This window comes from Eublepharis macularius, chromosome 7 (assembly GCF_028583425.1).
Source record: "Eublepharis macularius isolate TG4126 chromosome 7, MPM_Emac_v1.0, whole genome shotgun sequence".
In the NCBI taxonomy this organism is placed as follows: Eukaryota; Metazoa; Chordata; class Lepidosauria; order Squamata; family Eublepharidae; genus Eublepharis; species Eublepharis macularius.
The window spans coordinates 5,143,816-5,171,261 of NC_072796.1; the positions used below are offsets into that span (position 1 = coordinate 5,143,816).

The 27,446-nt window shown below is 44.2% G+C and overlaps 1 protein-coding gene across 3 annotated transcripts in view; it reads right to left on the bottom strand.

Annotated features, from left to right (window-relative positions):
• The window catches only part of PURA (purine rich element binding protein A), a 109,022-nt gene that overhangs the window by 59,552 nt on the left and 22,024 nt on the right, over positions 1-27,446 (bottom strand). For 2 of the 3 annotated variants that reach the window (XR_008597398.1, XR_008597396.1), the window contains one exon: positions 25,577-26,470. The exons of the other annotated variant lie outside the window; for it this stretch is intronic. The gene's annotated coding sequence lies outside the window, so the exon portion shown is untranslated. Of the gene's footprint in view, positions 1-25,576; positions 26,471-27,446 lie in introns of those variants that run through there. 3 annotated transcript variants of the gene reach the window in all.

Genomic DNA, 27,446 nt, shown 5'->3' on the forward strand with positions numbered 1-27,446 from the left:
TCCACAGAAGATCTTGAAACCTTCCCATTGCAGTTTCTTCCTGGCTGCAGTATTCAGAACAAGAGTGTGTTCCCAAAGACTTGACTTGACTTTACTTTAATTGAATTTTTATATCGCCCATCTCCCGAAGGACTCAGGGCGGTGTACAGCAAAGATAAAAACATACAAATATAAAACAATAAGAATATAAAATATAAACATATTGGATAATTTAACTCAGGAACAGGACAACTCAATTAAAACACATTTAGGCCAGCCCCGCTTGTTGGAATAATGGCGTCTTAAGGGCACGGCGAAAGGTGTGTAGGTCAGGGACCATACGTATCTCTGGGGGCAATTCATTCCAGAGGGCAGGGGCCCCGGCAGAGAAGGCTCTCCCCCCGGGGGTCACCAGCCGACATTGTTTGACCGACGGCACCCTGAGGAGGCCCTCTCTGTGGGAGCGTACCGGCCTGTGGGAGGCTATCGGTAGCAGCAGGCGGTCCCGCAAATACCTAGGCCCTAAGCCATGGAACGCTCTGAAGATGGTAACCAGCACCTTGAAGCGCACCCGGAAGACCACCGGAAGCCAGTGTAGCTCGCGCAGGAGAGGTGTTACATGGGCGCACCGTGTCGCTCCCATAATCACCCGCGCGGCTGCATTCTGCACTAATTGCAGCCTCCGGGAGGTCCTCAAGGGGAGCCCCATATAGAGAGTGTTACAGTAGTCCAGACGGGAGGAAACGAGGGCATGGGTGACTGTGCGCAAGGCGTCCCAATCCAGAAAGGGACGCAACTGGTGAGCCAGGCGAACCTGGATCAGAGGCAGCTTCGCGTCCATCATATCTTCATAGGATCGAACTTGGAGGTTACGAAGGCATGAAAGACACGGCAAGGTCTTCTCTTTCCAGGAGGGGGAGCTGATGTTGTGCCAATCAACAGTGGAAAAAGAAGTCCTGAGCTATGGATGCCCCCAGTGTCTTAAATTCATGGCTAAGCTAGAAGTGATGAATTACACTTGAATGGCAAGTGAACAGACTCGCATGATTCCTCCTTGTTCACTTGCTTCACTTTACACTTCCAAGTCACTGTTACCCTGAACAGAGCTGATTTGTTTGTGATACAGGTTTTTATGCAGAGAATGAACACTTATTTTGGAAGCAGTACTGGGAGGCTGGCTAATGAGGATTTACTCAATATAATAGCTAATCTGTAAAAAAAACCCATTCATTTTCATATATAGAATTGAACTCTGGAAAGTAATGGGAGAGCCTTGATAAGTTACCTAATATAAAATATCTCCTCTGTACCTTTCCTTGGCATTAGGTGCATCAGCCACAAAGAAGATACCTTTGTAAAGAAAAATCTCACTGGATCTCTTTCGCTTGTCTGTGGTCCTGCAGGATTCATTAATCTATTATTTACCCCATGCAGAGGCCATCAAGTCAACCTCACAGTTCATTTCTAGTGGACCTATACTGTGACTCAGCCCAATCTCCATGCCAGAATCAGCAGCCACAAGGGGCATGCACAGAGGCAATTCTTGTGCCTGAGCTGACTCAAATGGTCCAGTAAGCAAAGTGCCATCGCACGGGAGTGAGTATTGGTGCCCTCTGTTCGGCTGTGTGCAGTGACTGGTCGCTGTTGCAAAATCAGTACCTCTGAGCAGAACTCAACTAACCATTATGCTACAAAGAAAGCATCCTCCCCAGCGTTCAGGGCCTTGCTGCAGAACTGTATCTTGTATAAGCCTCCTCATTGCTCAGAACATGGCCATAGTTAGAAGAAGGAGCTGCACCTTCCATGTTGTGGGGGAATTTAAAGTGCAGTTTGTTTAACTAGCACAAGGGGCAGGACAGAAGTGTGATCTTTCCCATAGATAAGACGTTTCAAATGTAAGATGCATGAGATAGGGAAGGTTCCTTTCTTTCATGTGAGCCTCCATAAGGGCATAAGGGCCCCGGAAGAAAGAGTTCAGAATCAAACGCCCATGTCTGAAGCTCTTGGCTTTAGCAATTTGTATGCCAGGCTGGATTTTGATGGCACAGACTTGTTTGGACTGAACACTGCCCCCCTCCTTGGTCTTCAGAACTATGACTTGAGATATTTTGTCCCTCATTAATATTTGATATTTCAGGCTGGCAGTTTTCCAGTGATCGTGAAGGCTGAAGGTGGAGGAGAAGCCCGCTCTGCCGGGATCTGTATTGGCTGTAATACAGGCAGGTTTCAAGAGAGCAGCTCTTCCTCAGCAGAGTTCTGTAGCACCTTTAAGACTAACCAATTTTATTGTAGCATAAGCTTTCGAGAATCAAGTTCTCTTCGTCAGATGCATGATCCGAACTGGTCAAATACAGAAGAGGAGGGGAGAGAGGGGAGAAAGAAGGGGGCATATATCACAAGGGGACAGGATGCAATTAGCGGGGAGGCAACCCAAACATTCCTTTGCTAGTAATGTTTGGGTTGCCTCCCCGCTAATTGCATCCTGTCCCCTTGTGATATATGTCCCCTTCTTTCTCCCCTCTCTCCCCTCCTCTTCTGTATTTGACCAGTTCGGATCATGCATCTGACGAAGAGAACTTGATTCTCGAAAGCTTATGCTACAATAAAATTGGTTAGTCTTAAAGGTGCTACTGGACTCTTTTTGATTTTGCTACTACAGACTAACACGGCTAACTCCTCTGGATCAGTAGAGTTCTGCTACACAACCACATGTTGGTTCCCAGAGAGGGAAGGATTCTCTGGATATCTGTTGAAGGGAAAGACAAACTGGCAACTTGGCCCAACCAGCCGCTTCTTTTCTCATGTGGCCACTACTGATTTCCTTGCAGCACAGAGAAACAGCGAAGAAGGAGCAGCAATTGGTACAAAGGGAAGGATTCTTTAATTATAAAGTAACCCGAAAAGCGAAAAACGTAGGGGTGACTTTATAATTAAAGAACCCTTCCCTTTGCACCAATTGCTGCTCCTTCTTCATTTTGCCTCGGTGCGGCCTCCCTATTCTTCTTCATCAATACACACCACATTTTGTCTATTAGCCCCATTTCCCACATTTATTTTTGCGCCATGAATCACAATGGGAATATTTGTACTTTGCATAGTTTTGGTTTTTTTCCCTCTCAGCTTACTTCTGATCAAAGAAGGCAACTAGACTGGCTATTTTATTTCCACGCATATGGGAGAAGTTGGCTGTCCCCCCCCCCTCCCTTTAACAGAGCCAATAGCAGCTGGGTGTATGTACATGACTATTTTGTATCAGGGGAAAGGTGTTGCAGCTTGACTCTGCAATTCTTTCTCATGCATAGAGATGATCACCACCGTTGCTGGTGGTGCATCTCCCCTTGGTTTGGTGTTTACCATTTAGGGGGCAAAGCTTCAGATCTGTCTTTATTACCTCCCCCCAGTTTGCCTGCAAGGCAAGCAGGACTCCTGTCTGGGTCTCTCCAATATGCACCCCTCTGCCTGCTCGCCAGCCAGTGCAAGCAAAGGATTTCTCTCTGTCCCCTGCAGAGACTGGTGCTATCTACTTGCCATATGTGTGGGAGGAAGCCATAGCCTCTGCCTCTGTTCCACTCTTTCTGCAAAACAACCTATCTGACTATCATGCAGGGGTGGGACTGTCTGTTGAACTCACAGGGAAATTACCCAGTGCCCTGCTGCCCCAGAGAGCCGCTGGAAGACAGGAGCAAACAGAGCTAATTTCCAGCTACTCTGTCTCAGGGGCTGCTCATTTCGGCAGCAATGATGAACAGCGTCAGCTCACCAACTGCCTCCTCCTGCACTACTGCCAGTTTTCAGGAGGAGAAAAGGAATGAGGCAATGCCCATGGTTGGCACCATCTATTTGAGTGGCCCTGTAGAGGCCAGAGGTGCCTCTCAGCTTCTTCCCAGTCTGACCCCTGCTATCACGGGAGGGGGCAAGCTGTAGCCTCTGCCTTTAACCCCGCCCGCCACAATGTGTATGTACAGAATAACTCGTGGCTGAGATTCCTTTAGAGACAGACGTTTATTGTTAGCATATTTTGTTGGTATTTGAACTATTTGTTAACTATCTTATACTTTCTATTATCTGAAAGTCTTTATCTTCATTACAGATTTCACAATCCTACCAAGGAAGGCCTGGCCAGCAGATGCAGAAGGTACCGTGAACAATGCAGACACCCCAAAAGACAGTTGTTGGCCATGTGAGGCCCAATTGTCATATTACCAAAGTGGTGAGATAACCACCCAGGAACAGTTCCCCTACGAGCACATGAAGCAGGCTCATAAAGAGTTAAACCTGGTGCCAGGGCTTTTTTTCAGCTGGAACGCAGTGGAACGGAGTTCTGGAACCTCTTGAAAGTGGTCACATGGCTGGTGGCCCCGCCCCCGATCTCCAGACAGAGGGGAGTTCAGATTGCCCTCTGCGCCACCAAGCGGCGCGGAGGGCAATCTCAACTCCCCTCTGTCTGGAGATCAGGGGGCGGGGCCACCGGCCATGTGACCATTTTCGCTGAGGGCGATTTAAACTTTAAAAAACTCCCCCCTTGTTCCAGCTGACCCAAAATGACATCATCGTGCGGTCCTGAGTTCCACCACTGAGTTCCGCCACCTCTTTTCCCAGAAAAAAAGCTCTGCCCGTGGCCCATCTTATGATGGTGAGCAGCAGTCCCTAGTCTCCTGCACAGTTCCCAGCCACGCCACCTGAGATCTTTTTAACCCTAATTGCTGAGGAGCCAACGTGGCATTTTCTCCATGCAAATCCTCTGCTTCCAGGTTATGGCTCTTCCCACCGCATCTGTTGCTCTCCTGTTGAGATGCTGATGCTGGTCCATAAAGGAATTAGGTTCATAATTCTACTCCCCCACCCCCCAAAAAGTTGATTTAGTAGAGATGTTACAAGGTAGTCATGTTAAGTACAAAAACCAAGTTAGATTATTATGAAACAATTAAATTAAACTCTAAACTGAGACTCCAGCTGGCTCAGAACGTGGCAGTTCGTTTACTCTTAGGAACTACATAGAGCATGCCTATCACCCCCATTCCGCAATTACTCCATTGGCTACCCATCAGTTACCAGGCTCAATTCAAGGTCATGACTATCACATTCAAAGCCCTTCATGGCCTTGGCCCCTCATATCTGTGTGACCGCCTCTTCCCCTATGTTCCGCCATGGAAGCGTCACTTCTCTGGATAGAGCCTTCTGTAGATACAGCCCTGCAGTTGGGCAAAATCAACCACTGCCTTCACAAGTGCTTTCTCTGTGGTAGCCCCCACATCGAAAGCTCCCACTCTCCCGGCTGTCTGCAAACTATACAAAACTGAATTATTCAGGAGGGCTTTCTACCCAGATTCTAGGGCTGTGTCATAAGAAGTAGCTCAGAGAGATGGATTGGTTGGTAGGGACAGAGAGCCAAGCTACAAGTGACGAATCACACTTGCCTGGCAAGCTAACAGACTCACGTGTATTCCTCCCTGTTCACTTGCCCTCCACTTGCGCTCTACTTGATCCACTACGTGATCAAGTGGAGGGCAAGTGAACAGGGAGGAATACACGTGAGTCTGTTCACTTGCCAGGCAAGTGTGATTCGTCACTTGTAGCTTGGCTCTCAGGGTATACTCTGTTGGGTACTATCTGCTGATGTAGACCTATTAGGGAGGTTCTGGTGCAGTTTGAAGGAGTGTACAGATAACAGCAAGAACAAACGCTTCCCCTGCATAGTTTCCCATGGCGGGGTCGGGAGGCAAGCCTAGCAACACCTGCCGTTCAAGCGAAGTACACCTTCAGCATTTAACCATAATAACAAAGCATAAGAAGCGCCAGACCACAATCATCACAGCAGTCCTGAGCAGTGGCATAGTGTGTGGGGGGTTAGGGAGGCGGCTGCCCCAGGTGCAAAATTTTGAGGGGGTGCCTCGTCCGTGGCCCCCCCAGGAGCACTCCTTCACCACTGCTGCCTGCCTCAGCACCCAGCGAGCCAGGTGCTCCAGTGGCTCCAGTGGCGCGGCAGGCAGCCCACCTCCCTGCCCCTTCGCTGGCACTGCTGCCCGCCTCGGCGCCCAGAAAGCCAGGCGTCCCAGCGGTGCAGCAGGTGGAGGGGAGGGGAGCGGGGAAGCAGCGAAGCACCTCCCCACTGCTGCTGGGTGCCCCAGCAGTGCCGCAGGCAGGGAGGCGAGTGGGGATGCACCTCCCTGTCCTTTCACTGGCGCTGCCGGGCACCCCAGCACTAGGGACGGTAAGCGTCCTGAACTGAGGGAGTGCTCCTGGGTGAGGGGGGTTGCCCCTGCGTGATGACATCACTTCCTGGAAAACCACCTCTTGCCCTGGGCACCCCTGGACCACGCTACGCGGCTGGTACTTATGAGCAGAACAGGTGATTACAAGCACCTGACACTTTTAAGCTTGTATTCTGGATCCCAGGAGTGGCTCAGAAAACTAAATTCTCTATTCAGAATGAGAGTAAACTAACAAAACACACTTTTACTGTTATTTATTCATGCCTTAGCCTTCCTTCAAAAAGATCAAAGCAATTATAAAAATAATTTTAAAAAACTAATTATGATTATAGTACAAGTCAGGAGGTGCCTGTTCCTAAATGGACCCAGATATACGCAGATTCACGGAGCAAGAAAACCTCTTTTGTCATCAAGCAACATCATAATGCAATTATAATGGCAGATCACCAGCAACTCAAAGGCTTTCTTCATGGAAATATTTGACGAGTCATATACTTTTCTGGTCAATTGAATCTTAGAAGGAATATCTGATTTGCCTTTTACTTGGGGTATTTGAATAAATTAATGCTCATCTAAGACAGAACATTACTAAATGGTTCAATATATTTTATTCTGTGAAGCTCAAAAGTTCTGTTCTCTTTCTCCCCGGCACCAGGTACTTATAACAACAACAACAACAACAACAACAACAACAACAACAACAACAACAACAACAACAACAACAACATCAATTTATATACCACCCTTCAGGGCAACACCCACTCAGTGGTTTACAAAGTGTGTTATTATTATCCCCACAGCAACAAACACCCTGTGAGGTGGGTGGACCTGAGAGAGCTCTGAGAAGCTGTGACTGACACAGTCAGCTGGCTTCAAGTGGAGGAGTAGGGAATCAAATCTGGCTCTCCAGATTAGAGTCCTGCCGCTCTTAACCACTACACCAAACTGGCTGTTGCGCTGAATGTGAAATTTTCATCCAGCTATCATTAATTCACTAAGTATTTACAGAGAATTCAGAAGACAATGTTGCCAATGCCAACTCATGGTATCCCAGTACTTTTATCTGCCTTTCTTTTCCAGACATAATTTTTCAACATAAAATGCTGAGCCACCCTAACCGATTTGGACGAGCAATGAAATTTGGGCTTTTTTCCAGAAAAGTTGCCCCTCTAAATTCTGTTCCTTCATTGAAGAGCTACTTACGTTGCTCTGGATTCCGTTATGTTGGTGGCCATGGTATTCCTGAATTGATCTCTAATTATCAGTCTTTCTTCCTGTACCAGGGGTTGGCACAGGCTTTAATTATTACTTTCAGGGCTTTTTTTCTGGGAAAAGAGGTGGTGGAACTCAGTGGTGGAACTCAAGACCACACAATGATGTCACTTTGGGTCAGCTGGAACAAGGGGGAGGTTTTAAAAAGCTTAAATCGTCCTTGGTGAAAATGGTCACATGGCCGGTGGCCCCACCCCCTGATCTCCAGACAGAGGGGCAATCTAAACTTCCCTCTGTCTGGAGATCAGGGGGTGGGGCCACTGGCCATGTGACCATTTTTAAGAGGTGGCGGAACTCCGTTCTACTGCGTTCCAGCTGAAAAAAAAGCCCTGATTGCTTTAACTTTGCAACCAAAGTGATTGCTCATTTTTGTTCTTTTTAAAGATCATTTAAGTGTAAAAGTTACTATAATAAAAATAAAATGGGCAGGGGGTTGGACTAGATGGTCTGTATCGCCCCTTCCAACTCTATGATTCTATGATTAATTAAAAGATTGAGCAATTGATGCAACCACATCAGGTTGTTTAATATCAGTTGACAGATTCTCTGATGAATTTGTCTAATCCATATTAAATGATCTACATAGCATATAATCAATTTATGGAATTCATGCTAGTAACCATAACCATCACTGCATCTCATAGACAGGAATTCCATTAGTTAATTGATTACGTGGAGCTGTACTTTCTGTTGTCTCTCCTGAACCGACAACAATGAACTGCTGTGGCACAGTGGTTAAGTGGCTGGATTGCGAATCAGCAGCCGGCTAATTTGACTCCCACTACTGCCATGAGCTCAGCAAAAAAGCTTTGGGTCAGCCACTCCCCTCAGCCTCAGCTCCCCAGTTGTATTGTGGGGATGATCCGGGGTCATTTAGTAGAAAAAGAGCTGGAGGAACTTATTAGCATAATTCATTAGCATATCTCATTAGCATATGCCACGCCCCTTGACATCATGGAAATGTGTCATTAGCACAACTGATTTGCATATGCCACACCCCCTGACATCACATATCCTGGCTGTTTTGGACCCAATCCTGGCCATTCAGGGCCAAAATTGGGCCCAAAATGGCAAAAAGGGGCTGAAAATGGCCAAAAAGGGGCCCAAAATGGTCAGGATCAGGCTGCTGCTTAGTGGGAGAGTGACCCTCCACCTGTCAGAGGCCCGATGAGGGCCGTTTTGGCCCCAATCCAGGACGAAATGGGCCCCAAATCTCCAAGAATCAGGTGGGCGGGACCACCTGATATGTAACCTCTTTGGGGAACTGCTGGAACTGCGTTCCTGCGCATTCCCCCTCGAAATGAGCCCTGGGGATGATAATACTGACTGTTCACTGCTCTGAATGTGGCACTAATCTGTCCAGATGGGCACTATATAAGCACACTGTTATTGTTGTTGTTGTTGTTGGTAATAATAAGTTCTGATGTCAGATGAATTTTATTTTATCCACTTTCTTCCTACAGTTCATAATTTTAAAATGTTTATTTTGTCCTTCCCTGCCCAGCGTCTTACTTTCCCCCCAGACCCCCTTACCCCTTCCTCAAAGAGGAGGTCCTCTAATCAGTTGATTATTGAAAATTGCCCTTTTCTAGAGCGGCAAGATCTTACTCAGGATGGGGCAATGAGCCCAATCTCAGCACCAGAGATGTCAGTAACAGCATGAGACCCACTGGGTTATTTTCAGCCACTTTCCCAATAGTTCTTAACACTGCATTGTCTGGAGCTGATGTTTTGGGTGAGTTTTCTTAACTCCCTTAACTCCTTTTAGTACGCAACAACGTTTAGCTATGTCGTAAAGCCAGCCAGGTCAGATTAACAGGACACCAGGTGCATTACGTCCACTCTCATATGCCATTATGTATGTGCTGTTACAGCAGAATAGAAATGCCTGTGTATTGGCAACAGAGAACACTACAGAATAGGGGTCTGCACTTTTAAAGGGCAGACTCATGGGAAATGTAGTCTTTTAACCCTTTTTAGCCGTTTCCTCTAAGGATGAGCAGGAAGTGTGTTTTTTATTATACCTCTTACACGTTTTGTCTTTCTAGTCACTCTCTAGCAAAGGGATTGGAGAACCATCTTTATCTTTTTTTACTGTTAGCACATAAATAGATCTGGCTAAACAGAGACGTATCTACTCAGTTTGAACTATGTCTGCACTGCTGTTTTGAACTGTAAGTAGGATTCCTTTTGAGAGCAAGAATCTCTAAGGGCTGCACATTAAAACTCTCAAGAATCAGCAGGGCCCTTTTCACACTGCTTACCTGCTCCCAGGACATTGCGAAATATCGCGCAAAACCCGCGGAAGATAGCGTCTTCTTGCGAGAGTTTTGCGCGATGTCGCGCAAAACTCTCGCGAGAAGACACTATCTTCCGTGGGTTTTGCATGATATTTTGCAATGTCCCGGGAGCAGGTAAGCAGTGTGAAAAGGGCCCTAGTTTAGCTGTATTCTGGAACAATGTGGCTCATTCACCCAATTTGGTGGTATTATTTGGAGCCCTTAACAACGTATAATTATCCCTAATCCTTGCATATATGTATGTATAACATACATATGTGTATACTTATGTGTAACAACGAATGTCCCCTCTTAAAAGAAACTAGGACCAATACAAGAGAAGCAATAAATTACTCTTCTTTGCAAAATAGATGCTGCAAATGTAACAGTTCCCATCCCTGATCACAGGATATTTACAGTCTTAGAAGACGCAAAGGGGCTAGTTCCTCATGGAGAATTTGGGACAATTACTCTTTATCTGCTGATATGGCATTGGTGCTTGGGGAGATGTAGGAAGCATACAGTTCCCAACCTCTTACTTCTGTTGAGTATCACCCACTGTTCCTTGGCCTCCACAAACCATTCCTTTCTCTTTGCCATGGGCTTAAAGAAACAAACAAGGCCTATGGGAAAGGAAGCAAGTTTGGCTCTAAATGTGCACAGCCTACTTCTGCAGTGGGAGACTGAGATCCTACCCACCTCAAAACTAGATTAATCTGAGACCTGTTCATTATGGGGCCTAAGTGCATAGAGGAAAACATCTGGTTACCAATATTAGGATGTAAGTTTCACACTCATTACATTTTAATTCAAAATAGTAGAGAGGCCAGTAGCACCTTTAAGACTAACCAACTTTATTGTAGCATAAGCTTTCCAGTAGCACCTTAACACTAACCATAAGCTTTCGAGAGCCACAGCTATCTGATGAAGAGAGCTGTGGCTCTCGAAAGCTTGTGCTACAATAAAGTTGGTTAGTGTTAAGGTGCTACTGGACTCTCTACAATTTTGCAACTACAGACTAACACAGCTAACTCCTCTGGCCCTATTCACTTACTGTTTCATATTGCCATACTGGCAAATGCTGTATTGATATCACACAAATATAAGCAAAGATCTGCATACATTTCCTATATTTGGGGGTTCTGGATCGCCAATCCCTAACGCCCTCCTAAGATTCCACCAGAAACCAAGTTCCAGAGACAGCAGAAGTGATGTCTTTAATATGCCCACAAGGATTTCAACGACGGCTTCATGAAGAAGGACAGAAACCAATTCTTATCAACCCTGTCCGATACTGCTGTGCCATTGTACAAGACACAGCGTCACACTAGCTTCACAATGCATTACTCACAAACTAATACTTTCTCAGCATGCATCTGACCTTCATGCTGCCCTTAGAAGGTCAGTTCTGAGATGTCACGGAAGCAGCAGACTTGTAAAAGAAGGATGCATAACCTTCCCCTCCCATATGGACTACACGGTCAAAATTAAGCAAAGCAGGTCAAAAGTTGCCGAGATCTTTCCCAAAAGTCTATGAAACTGACACAGGATGTTATAGAGAACATGCACACAAACATGAGCCCAATAAAAGCTATTGCCTTACTTTGGAAACTGAATCAGTTTCCAGAAGAAACTGAGAATCAGAAAAACAGTCATTAACTAACTATTGGCTTACCCTCTTAATTCTCTTTCCCACCCGTGAACAAACTTTAAATATTTTTCATTACATTTTCTCTTGCTGACTTCTCCCTATCCTTTTATCTCTGCCTCTTCCAGTTGTTTTCAGCTGTAAGTTCCATGTGGGATAGATACCTTATTGTTACCTTATTGTTGTCTATGAAGTTCTGTTCAATGCCGTAAACACTTTTTGAATAATAAAAAAATTGTGGTTTTTCATGAGCCTTTTTCAAATATGCTGTGCCTGCACCATGGGATAGAAGACAAAATTCCAGAATATTTATACAGTTCAAAACATGCACATATCTTGTTTAATTATATTGCCATAGAAGTGCAACAAATCCTTTCTGTCCTGGTCTGCAAACAACTTCATATATATAGTTCTGAGTTTAACTAGGCCTATGTATCATGAGCTATTTTAACAACCTGTGGATTATTCAGATAATTCAGAAGCTTATTTTCAATGACTCAGGTTATTTTATCAATAAAACACCCTTCTATCCTAGGACAGGTGTAGTGTATACTTCATGGTGCCGCTGTTCGTATGGTCTTTGGTATAAATACTGAGTGTCCTTTAAATATCTTCGATACTGAGTTGATCATTCATTCTCAAGTACTCTTGAATGGCATTTTAGTTAGCTTGATGAATGCCTCTCAGCTTTCTTAGTTTCAAAAAAGTTGAGTATTTCATAGTGCCATCCTATGCACACATACTTGGGAGTAAGTCCCAGTGGATATAGTAGGACTTACTTCAGAGTAAATCTGCGCAGGATTGTGCTGTCTTAGTTATCTGTATGCACTTCCTGTGGCAAACCTGTCCTAGATTAGAGATATGCCATATATACATATTTAATTTCTTTTTTAATGTTGAACATTATCTGAGTAGCAGAGGTTGGAGTAGTTTTGGATGCCTTCTTAAAAGTTACTTCCAGTAGTTTATAATCATTGTCAATCCAGACGGATTTCTGATGTCATATATATAATTTCTAGCAGCAGATGTTACAGCAGCACTGAATAATCAAATTTGCAAAGTCCAGCCTAGTTCTCCTACAGCAACTCCTCCAAAGCGACACTTGCATTTCTTCACAGTTCTTTTCTTCTTTGCAATTTCCACTTTTCCTTGAAAAGTTTATCTCCATCACTCCAAGTTCATCTGCCCCAGCAACAAGCAGCAACATATATAATTGAACTTTCAGAGGCAAGTAACATCCTTTTTCTATTTTGACATAGTGCCACTTTACAGCGATAAAATCCATAAGGTAAACACAGCAGCAAAAGTGCTGGACTGGCCAGTTTTGCTGGCACCACACTGAATAGTAACATCTTCCTTCATTCATGTCATTGAAATGTAAATGAATTGTGGAGGGTTGGGGTTGGTAGCTTTGATCTGTGGGAGAGCTACATCATACTGAGGGAACCACATTGAAGTTGCACCTGTATTGAGTAGTTGGCTTACAAGCTTGCATTCATGAAACAGACGAGGCAGAATTTGGTCTGGGAGTTAACAAAAGCACACTCTCACACAACGCCATCCCCTAATTGTCCACTTTCTGTTGCTTTCCTCCACTTTTCCCCCACCTCACTGTAATTTTGATATGATCTTTTGGAAATGATTGCAGTCAAAGCACTTTTGCATGCGGTGCGGATGGGAAGATGTGCAATTATTGTAGGTCCCTTCCAAAACGTCAATTGCCATTTAACCCGCCCCCCCCCCCCGAAAATCTCTCTGTTAGCACAGGGGAGGCACTGGTGGCCACAGGGGGTTGGAGCAAGGAAAGTGCAGGAAGAACTATTTTGTGAATGCTCAGTTGCCACTGGGAATGCCTCTGTAGTTCTCTACCCTAGGAAAAAAAATCTTCTGTTGCCAAGACAAAAAAACCACTTGGTCTTCAATGCAAACTTGCAGAAAAATATACTCTGAACTGCTGCAGAGATTGTCAATGTCTCAAGTAGTGGTCTCAGGTATAGGGAGTCTTCTATCCACATCTTCTGCATATAATGACAGAGGCTGGGTGTTTGTCAGGATTATGTTATTTACTGCAGTATCCACAACTTTCAGTTTGAGATCTGCTCATCTGTTCTTCTGTGATAGTGTTTGTTGATTATTTTTCCTTTCAGCATGTGAGTTTGTGCTTCAGCTTTGTCCCTAGTAGAGGGCTTTAGGAATGCTAATGCAGCCATTAAGTCACCTAATGCCGATGGTCAAAGGAAAAGCAGATCTGATAAGAATTGTTTAAATGTTGGTAAAAATGATCAAAGCATATGCAAATGGGCAATTGACAGTGCGTGTACTAACCACCTTTGCAATCAAGAGAAGTTTTTTAATGAGATGAAAGAAAGCCACGACAAATTGTATACGGCAAATGGAGAGGTTTTAGCAGCTCGGGGACAAGGGACCGTATCTGCATGTTGTGCACTACCCAGTGGCCAAACTAGAGAAGTGCAGATCACTGATTGTCTATACGTACCTGAAGTTAAATCTAATTTAATATCGGTTTCTTTGATGGCCAAAAGAGGAATTGAGACTGTATTCAAAGGAGAGAAATGTTTTATTAGCAATGAAGGTGAATTAATTGCACAAGGCACATTAGAGGATGGCCTGTATATGCTGGATTGCTCTGAAGGCGCAGTGAATTTAATTGAAAAGTGCACTCACAAGAATTGTACTAGTCTTATCCATAGAAGGCTTGGACATGCTAATATGGATTATATATATATCAGCTTGAAAGGCAGAATCTGACTAATGATTTGCAAATGAGAAAATGTCCTGATGCAGAGAAATGTGTTTGCTGTATTCAAGCCAAAGGCACAAGACCTTCTTTCACCAAACAGAGTGAGAAGCAGACGACAAGACCACTGGAGCTGATTCACAGTGATGTCTGTGGACCCATGGGAACAGTAACACCCAGTGGAAGTAAGTACTTTCTGACTTTTACTGATGATTTTTCAAGATTTACTGTGATTTACCTGCTCAAGGAAAAGAGCCAAGTACTGGAAAAATTCAAGATGTACCTAGCAATGGTGCAGAACAGATTCCAGAGAAAACCAATGGCTATCCGCACAGACAATGGAGGCGAGTACGTGGGGAAGGAGATGACAAGCTTCCTAGCAGATGAAGGAATAGAGCATCACCTGACCGTGCCGTACACCCCCGAACTCAACGGGATAGCGGAGAGGAAAAATCGTTCTCTCACAGAGATGTGCAGGAGCATGCTGCAAGAAGCACAGCTACCTCAAAAATATTGGGGAGAAGCTATCAACACTGCTGCCTATCTGCAGAACATGCTACCTACAAAGGGTGCAAGCAGCACACCATTTGAACTGTGGTACAACCGCAAGCCCAATGTAAGGCATCTGAGAGTGTTTGGATCAAAAGCCTACACTTATGTTCCGAAGGAAAAGAGGTCTAAGATGGATCTCAGAACAGAAGCAGGCATATTTGTTGGATATGCACTGGGATGCAAGGGATATCGAATCCTCAACCCAGAGACAGACACGGTGAAGATCCGCCATGTGGTGTACATTGATGAAAAAGAGAAGGCAAGCAAGCCTGACACCAGAGAGTCTACACCAAAGGAAACTGATGCAGCACAGCAGCCAGAGATTGTGCAACTCTGGGACCTGACTGAGACGCAAGAGACACCTGCAGAGCCCACAGAAAGAGAAGGGGAAGCAGAGCCAAGTGTCAGACGCTCAGACAGAACAAACAAAGGAGTTCCACCACTGAAATTCTCTTACCTGGCAAAAACAGAAGCTGTACCAGAACCTTCTAGCTGGGAAGACAAAGAAGGAATGCCAGCAAGAGAAGCAGAGAAATGGAGAAAAGCTGCAAAAGAAGAAATTGACTCTCTGATCCAGAACAAGACATGGATTCTCACAGAACTACCACCTGGAAAAAGGACAGTAGGATGCAAATGGATTTTCAAAACCAAACTTGATGCAGATGGAGAAGTACAAAAGTACAAAGCAAGACTAGTTGCAAAGGGATATTCCCAGAAGTATGGAGAAGACTATGATGAAACCTTTGCACCAGTAGTGAAACACACTTCAGTAAGAACACTACTGAGCATAGCAGCCGCAAGGAAGATGCACGTGGAGCATCTGGATGTGAAAACTGCTTTTCTTCATGGAGAGCTGGAAGAAGACGTGTATATGACACAGCCTCCTGGATTTGAACAGTCCAAAGACAGAGGACTTGTATGCAAACTGCAGAAGAGCATTTATGGACTGAAACAGGCTGCAAGGGCCTGGAATCAGAAACTGAACCAAATGCTCATCAAAGAAGGATTCAAGCAAGGCGGGGCAGAACGCTGTGTCCGGGGTCTGAGCCCCAGCCCCCAGACTTGACAAGAGGGAATAGCAGGTCAGCCGGGCCGTCGGGCAAACAGAGGGGGCAGCCAGCAGCCAGCAGGTCAACTGGTCAGCCAGCAGACAGTAGGTCAACCGGTCTGACTGGCAAGCAGAGGGGGCAGCCGGGGGACAGCAGGTCAACCCCTCCCATGGGCAAATGGAGCCAGAACCTGCCTGTGCCAGGGGCAAGGGGCAAAGGCCCAGGGCCTCAGGAGGCAGGGGGAGACAGAAGGAGGCCAGCGAGTCCCACTCCCCTGGGGAAGGAAAGGGGACTAAGCAAGGCAGAAGGGGGCAAGGGCAGAGGGATTGGGGGCCCAGCAGTCACCCACCCAAAAACCTTACCTGAGGAGGAGAAGCAGCAGCAGCCCCAACAACCCAAAGCCACGCCCCAGCTAGAAAATAGTAGCCTGGCCCAGGAGTTGCCAAAAGCCAAGCCACTCCAGGTGGGGCTATTGGAGGCACTCTGCAGGAAGCCCTGGGCAACCAGCCAAGGAGCCGCAGCTGGACCCACCTTCAGCCATCAGCTCAGCCAAGCAGGCCGGGCTGCTAGCCAGGGGACTGCAGCTGGACAGGCCTGCAGCAATCAGCCAAGGCAGGGAGGCTGGGCAGCCAGGGAACAAGGCACAGCTGGTGCTGGTCAGTGGGGCCAGATCAGCTACCCCAGCTGCAACTGCTTGGTGCAGCCCAAGACCAGGCTGGAAGAGGGGTGGGACAGTAGAAGGAAGCCCTATAAAAGCTGGCTGGGAAGAGCCCTGTGGTGGTGGGTGTGAGTAGGGAGTGATGATGTGGAGCAAGAGCGGTGCGATGCAAGCGTGGAGGTTTGGAGGAGAGCTCTGGGAGGAGGAGGTGAAAGAGGACGCAGAGGGTAAGCAGGCCAGGTTGAGCAGGCCAGCGAGTGGACTGAGAGGGAGTCTGGGTGAGGTATACCGCCCCTCCTTCCACAGAGCAGGGTCCTGCAGAATCCCTGGCCCCCCTATGACGTCAGGAGCAGACCGCCCAGTGCCACGCCCAGTGGCAGCGGTGGCAAGCCCTGACACGCTGCCTGTACTCAAGAAAGAAAGACAACAAATGGACTTTTATCCTGATTTATGTAGATGATATTCTTCTTTGTTATGAGGATCAACAAGATTGTGATGAAATAATTCAGCACCTGAACCAAGAGGTTGAAGTAAAGCGTCTTGGAAATGTCAGCTTTTACCTTGGAGTTCAAATAGAACGAGAGGAAGATGGAAGCTATCTTCTCAATCAAAAGCAAAAGATCATGGATTTCCTAGACTACATGGATATGAAAGATGGAAAACCAACATGTACTCCAATGGAAACAGATTTCCTGAAACAAAGTGGAAACAATGAACCTCTGAGAAACATTAAAGTGTACAGAGAAGCAATTGGAAAACTGCTCTACATAAGTACAGTTACCAGACCTGACATAGCAGCAGCAGTTGGAATACTGTGCAGGAAAAATGCATCACCAAGTGTGAATGACTGGCAAGCAGTCAAAAGACTGGCAAGATACCTGAGAGGTACTGCACAACTGAAGCTCAAGCTACCTGCAAGCGACAATCCCAGACTAGTGGGATTCATGGATGCTGACTGGGCAAAAGACATCACAGACAGAAAGTCTACCAGTGGACGAGTATTCTTTTATGGTGGAGGAGCAGTCAGTTGGACAAGCAGAAAGCAAGACCTAGTAGCAGCATCAACTACAGAAGCTGAATACATATCAGCAGCAGAAGCATGCCAAGAACTCAAGTGGATTCTACAACTATTAGAAGACTTTGGGATAAATGAACCCAAACCTATACAACTCTTTGAAGATAATCAATCTTGCATAAAGCTTGCAAATACAGAAAGAATTGGATCAAGAACCAAGCACATTGACATAAAGAATCACATTGTGAGAAATATGCAAGAAGATGGACTTGTTGAGCTACAGTACTGCCCTACAGAAGAAATGATAGCAGACATCCTCACCAAGCCACTTGCCAAAGAGAAATTTCAAAGTCTACGAGAAAGACTGAACTTTGTGGACTTTGTACACTAGACATTGAGAAGGGGTGTTAGAAATAACAATGTCTGGTGTACTGCAGCAGCAAGAAGAAGAGCCTACCATGCAGGGGGCAGCAAGGATCACTTAGTTAGGACAGTGAGAGTAGCACCTCTCTTGTTTCCTGGGGGTCATTTCCTTGTCTTGTCTCCTATTGGGCTAAACAGGGCAATATCCTGCTTCTTCTCTCTCCTGCTCCACACTTCTTCTCTGTCTCTGCAAGATGTAGTCAGATAGCTAGGATCTATCTCTCCCCCTTTCCCTCAAGTATGTAACTTCCTCAAATAAAACTTTTGCCTCTCTGACCAGCTCGGCGTTTAATTCCGCAGCGTAGTTTAACACTCGCTCTAACAGCATCATCAGACTGTTCTCAGAACAGTGACGAACCATGAACCAAACGAACTGGTTCACAAACCAGGGCAAGTTCATGAAATGCAACCAACCACAAACTGTTGTTCGTGGCATTTTCCCGGTTCGTGCCCATCTCTGTTCCCTAGCTTTTCATATGTTCCTTTGTTCCCTAGCTTTGCATATGTTCCTTTGCAGGCTTCCTTTGTCTTCAATGCTTATAGTAATTTTTCCTTCAAAGTGCCCCCCCCCCCCCACACACACACCGCCAACTTGCACAGACTGGCAACAATCTCTTGGTTCAGCAGTTTCTTGTCCACATTTATTTATTTATTTAATTCTGTCCCAGTTTCATAATTCTCACCTGCCGTGTCCATAGACTGAGGAACTGCAACCAGGCTGGCTGCCGTTGTCAAAAATATTTGTCCCACTGGTCTGTTTGTCTTCATTTTACACTGTAGTCTAATACTGCTTGGATTACTCAAAAACACAGTAGTTCTAGCAACTCAGGTTTGATTGATTTGGGCTACGATTCTGATTCTTCTTCCTCTTACCTATGTCCTACAGCTGCATTTCCAGTTTCTTGCACAATAAAGTCTTTGTTGTAGCTCCCCTAGTTGGAAAGGAGGACTTCAAATTATTGGGAATCCACATATCATTGTATACTGCCCTTTTGTCGTCATTAATGTCCCGGATTTTTGTGATCAGACAGGAAAATCCAAGAGGTGAATTATTAGTAGCGCAATGTCTAATGATGTGTAGATCCCTTCAGAGGAGTTAGCCGTGTTAGTCTGTAGTAGCAAAATCAAAAAGAGTCCAGTAGCACCTTTAAGACTAACCAATTTTATTATAGCATAAGCTTTCGAGAATCAAGTTCTCTTCATCAGATGCCTGATCAAAACTGGGCATCTGATGAAGAGAACTTGATTCTCGAAAGCTTATGCTATAATAAAATTGGTTAGTCTTAAAGGTGCTACTGGACTCTTTTTGATTTAGATCCCTTCAGTATCACTAACAAATCTGCTATTTCACAACTTCCCATTATGTTGAAACAGTATGGATATAAGGATTAGTATTACTTGTGTAGTAAGTGATTGATTGATACTTTTTGCAGGTGGTGTTTTGGTTGAGCCTCTCTGTGAATTGCACTTTGCATTGCGCCTTTGGTCAGAAACAGTATGTCAAGCAGAACTAGTAGTGATTCTAATTTTGTTTAAACAAAGTTCTACTTTTGTACTCCTACATTTATAATCACTTTATGGCACTGTAACTGGAGTAGAATATTGAACCTTCATGTGTAGATTTAAGGGGGGAAAGGGTTAAAAACCATTCCATCAAAAATATTCAATGTTTTTATCCCTGTTTTGGACTCTCTTGACATATCTTTTTTTTTTTTTTTATAACAATTTTTATTGGGTAGGTCAACATATATATGCATTAATACATTCCAATTTTTTCGTTCCCTTAAATAGTTGTTATATGTCCCCACCCCCTCCCCTTTCTTATATCGACTTCCAACAGCGCTAGAACCATTCTATTTCTTATCATTAACTCTAATTTTACTTCTCTTGACATATCTCTTTAGGGTGTCCGATCAAGGTTGTCAAATCACAGCTGACTTATGGTGACTTCAAAGGGTTTTCAAGGCAAGAGATGTTCAGGGGTGACTTGCCATTGCCTGCCTCTGTGGTGTGAAGATCTTGGACTTCCTTGGTGGCCTCTTCTCTAAGTAGTAACTAGGGTAGACCCTGGTTAGCGCTTCTGTGATCTGATGAGATCAGGCCAGCCCGGGCTATCCAGGTCAGGGCATCAGTGAAATAACCAACAATAACTGATACCGTATTTCTTTAAATAGTTTTAAAATTATGTCATTTGGGGCGAGTCTGTTTCCTTACAGTTGAATATTTTTAACAGCATCCAATATATTAACTTGTTCAGAATATCTTTAAATCTTTAATTCATATATATCTCTATTAAGCAAATTGTTCTGGATTCTCCTTTTATTCTATACATCCTGTGGCATTAAATGCCATTGTGAATTAGGTCCAAGCATGGGGCAGGGGAGAGTTGGCCCGAAGGGGCACGCCCAGTCCTCAGCCCATTCCCATGATACAGTCTGTGTACCTTATCTCAGATAAAACTGAAGGTTTTCTTTCATGATTTATGAGGTTGCAGGGATAGGATTTCTGTGCGGGTGGGGTGAGGTGGGCCATGTTACAAATCTGAACCAGTCCCAGAGAGATATTGTGTGGGCCTCAAGCATAAAGATCCAGTCGCTCATGACCGGTCTAATTTTTCATTGATCACATTTTAACACTGGATGTTTTAGCATGGCCGTACACATTAAACACACTCCTACTTACGTCAACATACGTCAATCTACGGCTGGACTCAAACTCACAAGGGCTACAGGTCTAAAAACCATAGCAAAAAGGCAACACTCACTAAACACATAACATCTGATACTTTTTTGGTATCGTTTCCCGTTTTTGTAATCCTAATCTTATTGCACAGTTCATTAGATATCTCATATCTGATTGCATTGTTTTATACTGTGCAGTGCACCCAGGGCTTTTTTTCTGGGAAAAGAGGTGGTGGAACTCAGTGGGTTGCCCTCGGAGAAAATGGTCACATGGCAGGTGGCCCCGCCCCCTGATCTCCAGACAGAGGGGGTTGAGATTGCCCTCTGCACCACTCAGCGGCGCGGAGGGCAATCTCAACTCCCCTCTGTCTGGAGATCAGGGGGCGGGGCCACCAGCCATATGACCATTTTCAGGAGGTTCCGGAACTCCGTTCCACCGCGTTCCAGCTGAAAAAAAGCCCTGAGTGCATCTTATATCTCAGTGAGAAAGTTGGGCTATAAATAAAGGACATAAAATAAATAAAAAATTAAAATAAATCTTGCTGTCGTTACTTTGCATTTATTTCAAATGTTTAAGATTACCCATTATTCTACAGGAAACACCCAAACAATGTTAGTAACAGTAATAGTTTATATTGCACATTTCAAGTACACAATTTAGTAAGCCCCACAACCTTGTAAGGCCATTATCCCCATGCCGTAGATGAGAGGAAGGGCTGAGGGAGAGAACAATGGCTGCCTTGGGCACCTTTGTGGCTGACCTGAACTAGGGACTTTGTGACATATAGCTCAGCCACTTCACTACATAATCTTTCTGTGCACAATCTAAGGAGTCTCATTTGTATTGTGCATACCACCCTTCTTGCATTTCCCGCTTTACATTTGTCTTTGTATTTCCCATATTTGCCTTTGAATTTCCCATAATCAGGTTATGATTAATGAATGTAAGCAATTGTTTTATTTTGTACGGTATTGTTTTATTGTACAGTGCCCCGAACAGGGTACAGTATTTTATCTGTTTTTATGAGTAAGTTGTATTTTATTCAATGTTGTACCTTGCCCTGAGCCCGCTTGTGGGGAGAGCGAGTTAAAAATAAAATAAATAAGTAAAATAAAACTGAAAGGGAAAACAGAATAACCAGGAAAGGGCAGCAGTTAATCAATTGGGTATATTATATCTACAGCCTACAAGGCTAATCAATTTGTGATTCTAGCTGATGACCACTACCTATTGTCTTTTGCCATGTCTCTTTTAATCTGTCTGAAGCAATTTTTTTAAGTGCTTGTATGTGCCCGAACTCAAAGATGGTTGAGCAGACTTAAAGTATTCTTTAAATGCTGAAGTTTTTTTGAGAAAGTAGCGGCATATAACTGTCAGTAGCACCTAGAACTGTGCTATATTGATCTGTTTTGTCCCTCAGGGGATCCTTAAAGACACAGCACAACATGTTCACACATTTAAACCACTGACTTTGATATGACATCAAGTGCATCAGATCAAATTTAAAAGCCCAGAGATGACACAAGTAGATTTGAAGAGAAGTCAATATGCAGCAGAAAATATAGAACATTTGAACTTATATTGAAATATAATGATTATTCTGCACTGACTATAGTAACCAAATGCACATTTCAATACAGTCTTGCAATAAAAACACGTTAATTTAAAAATAGCTATATGGCCAGTTATCAAGCCAAAAAAGGATAAACCCACGAAATGTGGGGTGTTTGGCAAGTGATGGCAACCCCCCCCCCTTTCTAGTCTGGAAAGCATCGCTTGTGAACATTACTGAAACACAAAAAGAATCCCATTTTTAAAACCACCTACTTCAGTCAAAGATTTACAGCTCCTAGAGATGAAAAGAGTAGTTTGAGTTTCACTTACAATAGCTGCCATGGCCAGATCAGAACTGGACTCACAGACCGTTGAGAAGGAGCTGGTTACCCGTTTCTGCCCTCTTGAGGTCTACCCCCATCACCGGTTCTCAAATTCGATGTAAAATATGTGACGCCGTATTCCTCTCTGTTGCATTTTTCACTGTGGAATGTGTTTATTTGTACAAACGAGAGGACGCATTCTTTGCTTCTTCCGTACATTTAAAGATAAGCTGCATTTGAACAACTGCAACAATCATAACAAAAGAGGAACAGCTCACATGCTTTTGTTTTTGAACTAAGGGAAAGCAAGCAAGGACGCTGGCGCTGTGCTCACAGGATTTCTGTCTATGTCTGTTGGCAGCAGGGAGAATTAAACCGTGACCCTCTTCCATACCATGTGCTTAAACCTGCCAGGCACATAGTACACTGGTGCTGTGGTCCTAGCTGCATGCATCCGCCAAACAGACACTTCAGATCAGTACTGCTCACAGTGTGCACAAACTGACAGGCTATGCTAATTTCTCGTGTGTAAAAGAGTGTGTAAAAGAGTTCCGAATCTCATGCTGGAGTGCATTAGTTTAGATACAGGGTGCCCATCATATTCCTATCCCTCGCTCCTAATTTTAAGAAACATCTATTGTAAAGTTGCAGCATTTACACCATGAGAGATTAACACAAAAATTTGGCTTTATACCAAATTGGACCCTTGGTCCGTCCAGGTCAGTACTGTCTGCTCAGACTGGCAGTGTGCTCACCAGGGTCTCAAGTAGAGAGGTCTTTCACATGCCCGGATCCTTTTTAAGGGCAGATGCCAGGAATTGAACCCGAGACCTTCTGCGTGCCAAGCAGATGCTCTACCACTGAGCCACAGTGCCTTATGGCTGATGGTGGGAAAACACTTGGATTGGACAACAGTTTCAGCGTGAAGTGTCTGCAGGAGCAAAGGTTCTTTTTGGCTGCCTTATTTTATCTACACCCTGGCCTGTTCCTTATCTTTTCTTGTTCAGACTGAGCATGTTGTCTGTAGTGATGGAAAATATTACACTGTAATCAGGGCTTTTTTTCTGGGAAAAGAGGTGGGGGGACTCAGTGGGTTGCCCTTGGAGAAAATGGTCACATGGCTGGTGGCCCCGCCCCCTGATCTCCAGGCAGAGGGGAGTTGAATTGAAAATGCGCGGAGGGCAATCTCAACTCACCTCTGTCTGGAGATCAGGGGGCGGGGCCACCAGCCATGTGACCATTTTCAAGAGGTTCCGGAACTCCGTTACCCCACGTTCCCCCTGAAAAAAAAGCCCTGACTGTAATACTGCCAGAAATCTTGCAGAACCATTCACTTTGTGTCTACCTTAAAACTCAACGTTAAACAAATTTAAGATTTCGAAGTGCATGAACAGAAAAATGCTTCAAATGGGTCTCTTAAAAATCATCACTAAGATTCATCTTAAATCAAATAATTTATTAAGTAATTACATGTAAACACTTTATATTGACTAGCAAATACATTGGTTGAGCACCCCCCAAAGAAAAATACCCTCTTTATAAACAGATTGACTAGTGATATACATTCTACTGTACAGCGAATGTATATACAATCAACACCTTGATTTTCCTTATTTTATTATTTGTTTTAAAGTGCAAAGGAGATAAATTTGATCAGCATTGCAAGACAGTGTCAATGTAACTTTGGTCTATCAAGTGAAAACTAGATAAAATCCTGCCCACAGGTATTTTTAAAAAGCAGCTAAAGAAATCAGGTCTTGCATGACAATCTTAAAAAAAATAAATTTCTTTTCTCATATAACTGAAAATATTCTTCAATGGGAAAGTTACTATTTCTGAATAAACGAAACAAGCATTGTTTCTTACTTACAATTTAGAGTTAGTAGTTACATACAAACATTTACACAAATACATAACCACATAATGTCTTAACATTGCCCATTAGGTCAAAATACAACAGTTATGAGATGGTAGCCCGGTAGATTAAACACAAAAGAATAGCAGCTATTTACATAAATAAAAACAAGCTTTTCTTTGCCTAGTGCAGCATTCCAATCCTCAAATAAATGCATACAGTGCGTGTTTTATGGTAATTAAATAGTTACAGAAAAAACAGTTCAACCAATGGATATCAGCACATCTAATCGAGATTAACTAGCAAACCCAAGAAAAAAATTATACAGACTCGAGTTTTTTCTCTCTCTAGAAAACTCACATGTGAAAAAAACGTACAATAGTTTTTGTTGTCCTTCTTTATAGTAAAGGAAAAAAATGTCTGGGGCTTCTTCTGGTGGTCAGGTCCTACCATGCAAACCTGTACACAACAAAAAGCCCTAGAGAGAACCATCGACACAGCTCAGACCTGCCCTTTCCCCACCAGCTGCCTTCCGGGGGACAGCTATGGGCTCTCCACCTGGAGAACAGCCTGGTCCCTCTTTACATGCAGTGCAATCCAAACCATGTATAATTCCCGCTGAGTTCAATGGCATTTACTCCCTAGTAAGTGTGCTTAGGACTGCAGCCATGGCCATGTACCTGCATAAGTCACGGCAGGGAGGACTGGCTCTTCAGCACGCTGCATCGGAAGAGCAAAAAGTTATTTGTGTACCGTGCAAACACAGGACTGTCAGAAACTAATGCTATCACTAGATAGAGAAGTCAGTGGAATTTTTGCCATTTGTTTGCAATGACTAGGAAAGGTCCTTTAATTAAAAAAAAATATCCAGGTTTTATGTCCTCGCTCCCTGGTTCTGGCGCACTAGGACATACAGTGCATGTTTGGGGTGCACACAGAGGGCTAAAGCTTGTACTACGTTTAGGCAAGGTTCACTGCAAAGAAAGGGTTTGCTCTGGCAGGATATTTGGGAAACCTTGGACCAGAGGAATGTTGCAAGCTAATCCTAAACCCCTGCCACCTGCCACTAGACTCTTTGAAAAAGAAACATTTCCCCTTATTCAGGGCTTTTTTTTCTGGGAAAAGAGGTGGTGGAACTCAGTGGGTTGCCCTCGGAGAAAATGGTCACATGGCCGGTGGCCCCGCCCCCTGATCTCCAGACAGAGGGGAGTTGAGATTGCCCTCTGCTCTGCTCCAGCGGCGCGGAGGACAATCTCAACTCCCCTCTGTCTGGAGATCAGGGGGCGAGGCCACCGGCCATATGACCATTTTCAAGAGGTTCTGGAACTCCGTTCCCCCGCGTTCCCCCTGAAAAAAAAGCCCTGCCCTTATTGGTACTTCATGAACATCAAGAAAAAAAGAATAAACTGGATTGGGCCCCACGGATCTGTTCCACTAGTAGAGGTGCTTTTCTCAGGGGAAGTCTCCTTCCACTATAGGGAAGTAACTCTGCTAGTGGAATGAATCTGGGGGAATCCAACATGCTCTCTTTTCTGATAGCATCTTTTGCCATTACCAAGAAGAAAATGTTCTCTCTCGTTATTTCACACACTATTCCAGTCAGGCTTATTAACAGCTATTCCATTTTCGGTTGACACAACATGATTACAGAGTTTGAAAAATTCAGAATTTGGAATCCCATGTCCTTTTTTTCCTTGAACATTTTAGCACTGTGAGAAAAATTCAAGAAATGCATACAGAACCGTCTTCACCTTTCCAATAAAGAAATCTTCCATTGGGATAATGCTATACTGACCGCAACAGAGAACATGGAAATGTGGAGCACCTTGGAATAAACTCTACACAGATCAGCCACATTAAATAATTAAATATTGACAATATTACAAAATTACAATATTGACAGTAAAAAAAATTCCCCAGACTAATATACACCGTTAATAGAATCCCCTCTCCAATTTGAAATGGCAGGAATCGTTTTTATAGGAAAGGCTCATAGTATAGGTTTTCTGCATTGTAAATGATCAGTGCTGAAGGTCTTTGACCTTTAAAATAAGTGACTTCTCATGGTGTGGGCACAATTGTGTTCCAGAGTGGCAACAGGAGCTCGTTCTTCAAGTTTTCTGAAGGTTCTGAAGAAGCACCAATGTCAACTGCTCAGATTAAAATGGTTGCCAGTTATACTGGGTAACAACCAGAGCCACAAAAGGGAAGCTGCAGGAGGGGAGGAAAAGTAGTTTTCAAATTAAGATAACACATATCCTGAAAATTCAACAGCTCTAGGGACTCATTTTGTTTGGTGCAAACATCATGGATGCTAGAGAGACCTATTCACACATTTGTAAAACTGGGCAAAGGAAGTCGGGCAAGGGAGCAGGAGCACACCTCCCCCTAGTGCCACCTGACTTACACCATCTATAATGCGCAAATGGTGTAGATGCAGGCATGCATAGAAGCAGGGCTTTTTTTCTGCTGGAATGCGGTGGAATGGAGTTCCGGAATCTCTTGAAAATGGTCACATGGCCGGTGGCCCCGCCCCCTGATCTCCAGACAGAGGGGAGTTGAGATTCCCCAGCGCTGAGGACAATCTCAACTCCCCTCTGTCTGGAGATCAGGGGGCGGGGCCACCAGCCATGTGACCATTTTCTCCGAGGGCAACCCACTGAGTTCCACCACCTCTTTTCCCAGAAAAAAGCCCTGCATAGAAGCCTATGTACAGTTGTGAGTACATGCTGCACAGGACTGTAAACACACACATAATGTTTAGGAAGGTTATCAAATATCCAAACGGTTCCACCTAATATTGGTGTTACCTTCATTTGCAAATATGTGAAGAGGTCTTAGAATGGCAATAGCAGATGGCATTACAAGTTCTAAAAAAGAAAAAAAAGTTGATGAGAGAATAAAGGTGGTTTCATTATTATAGATAACTGATACTTTTAAAACACTACTATAATTTTAATCTTATTAATTTACGCTTTAATGCCTTTGTCAGCATTTGACACACACACACACCCCGCCCCAAGGTCAAGCCACAGAATAATGTTGTTCAACACTGCAGAAGAAACCTACATACCCAGAGCCCACTTCTATTAAATTAATTTTGTACAACACGTTTCAAACTATCATGGAACTTAGAGTTTGAACTTAGATTTCACTATCTGTGTTTCTTTCATATTTCTTCAGGTAG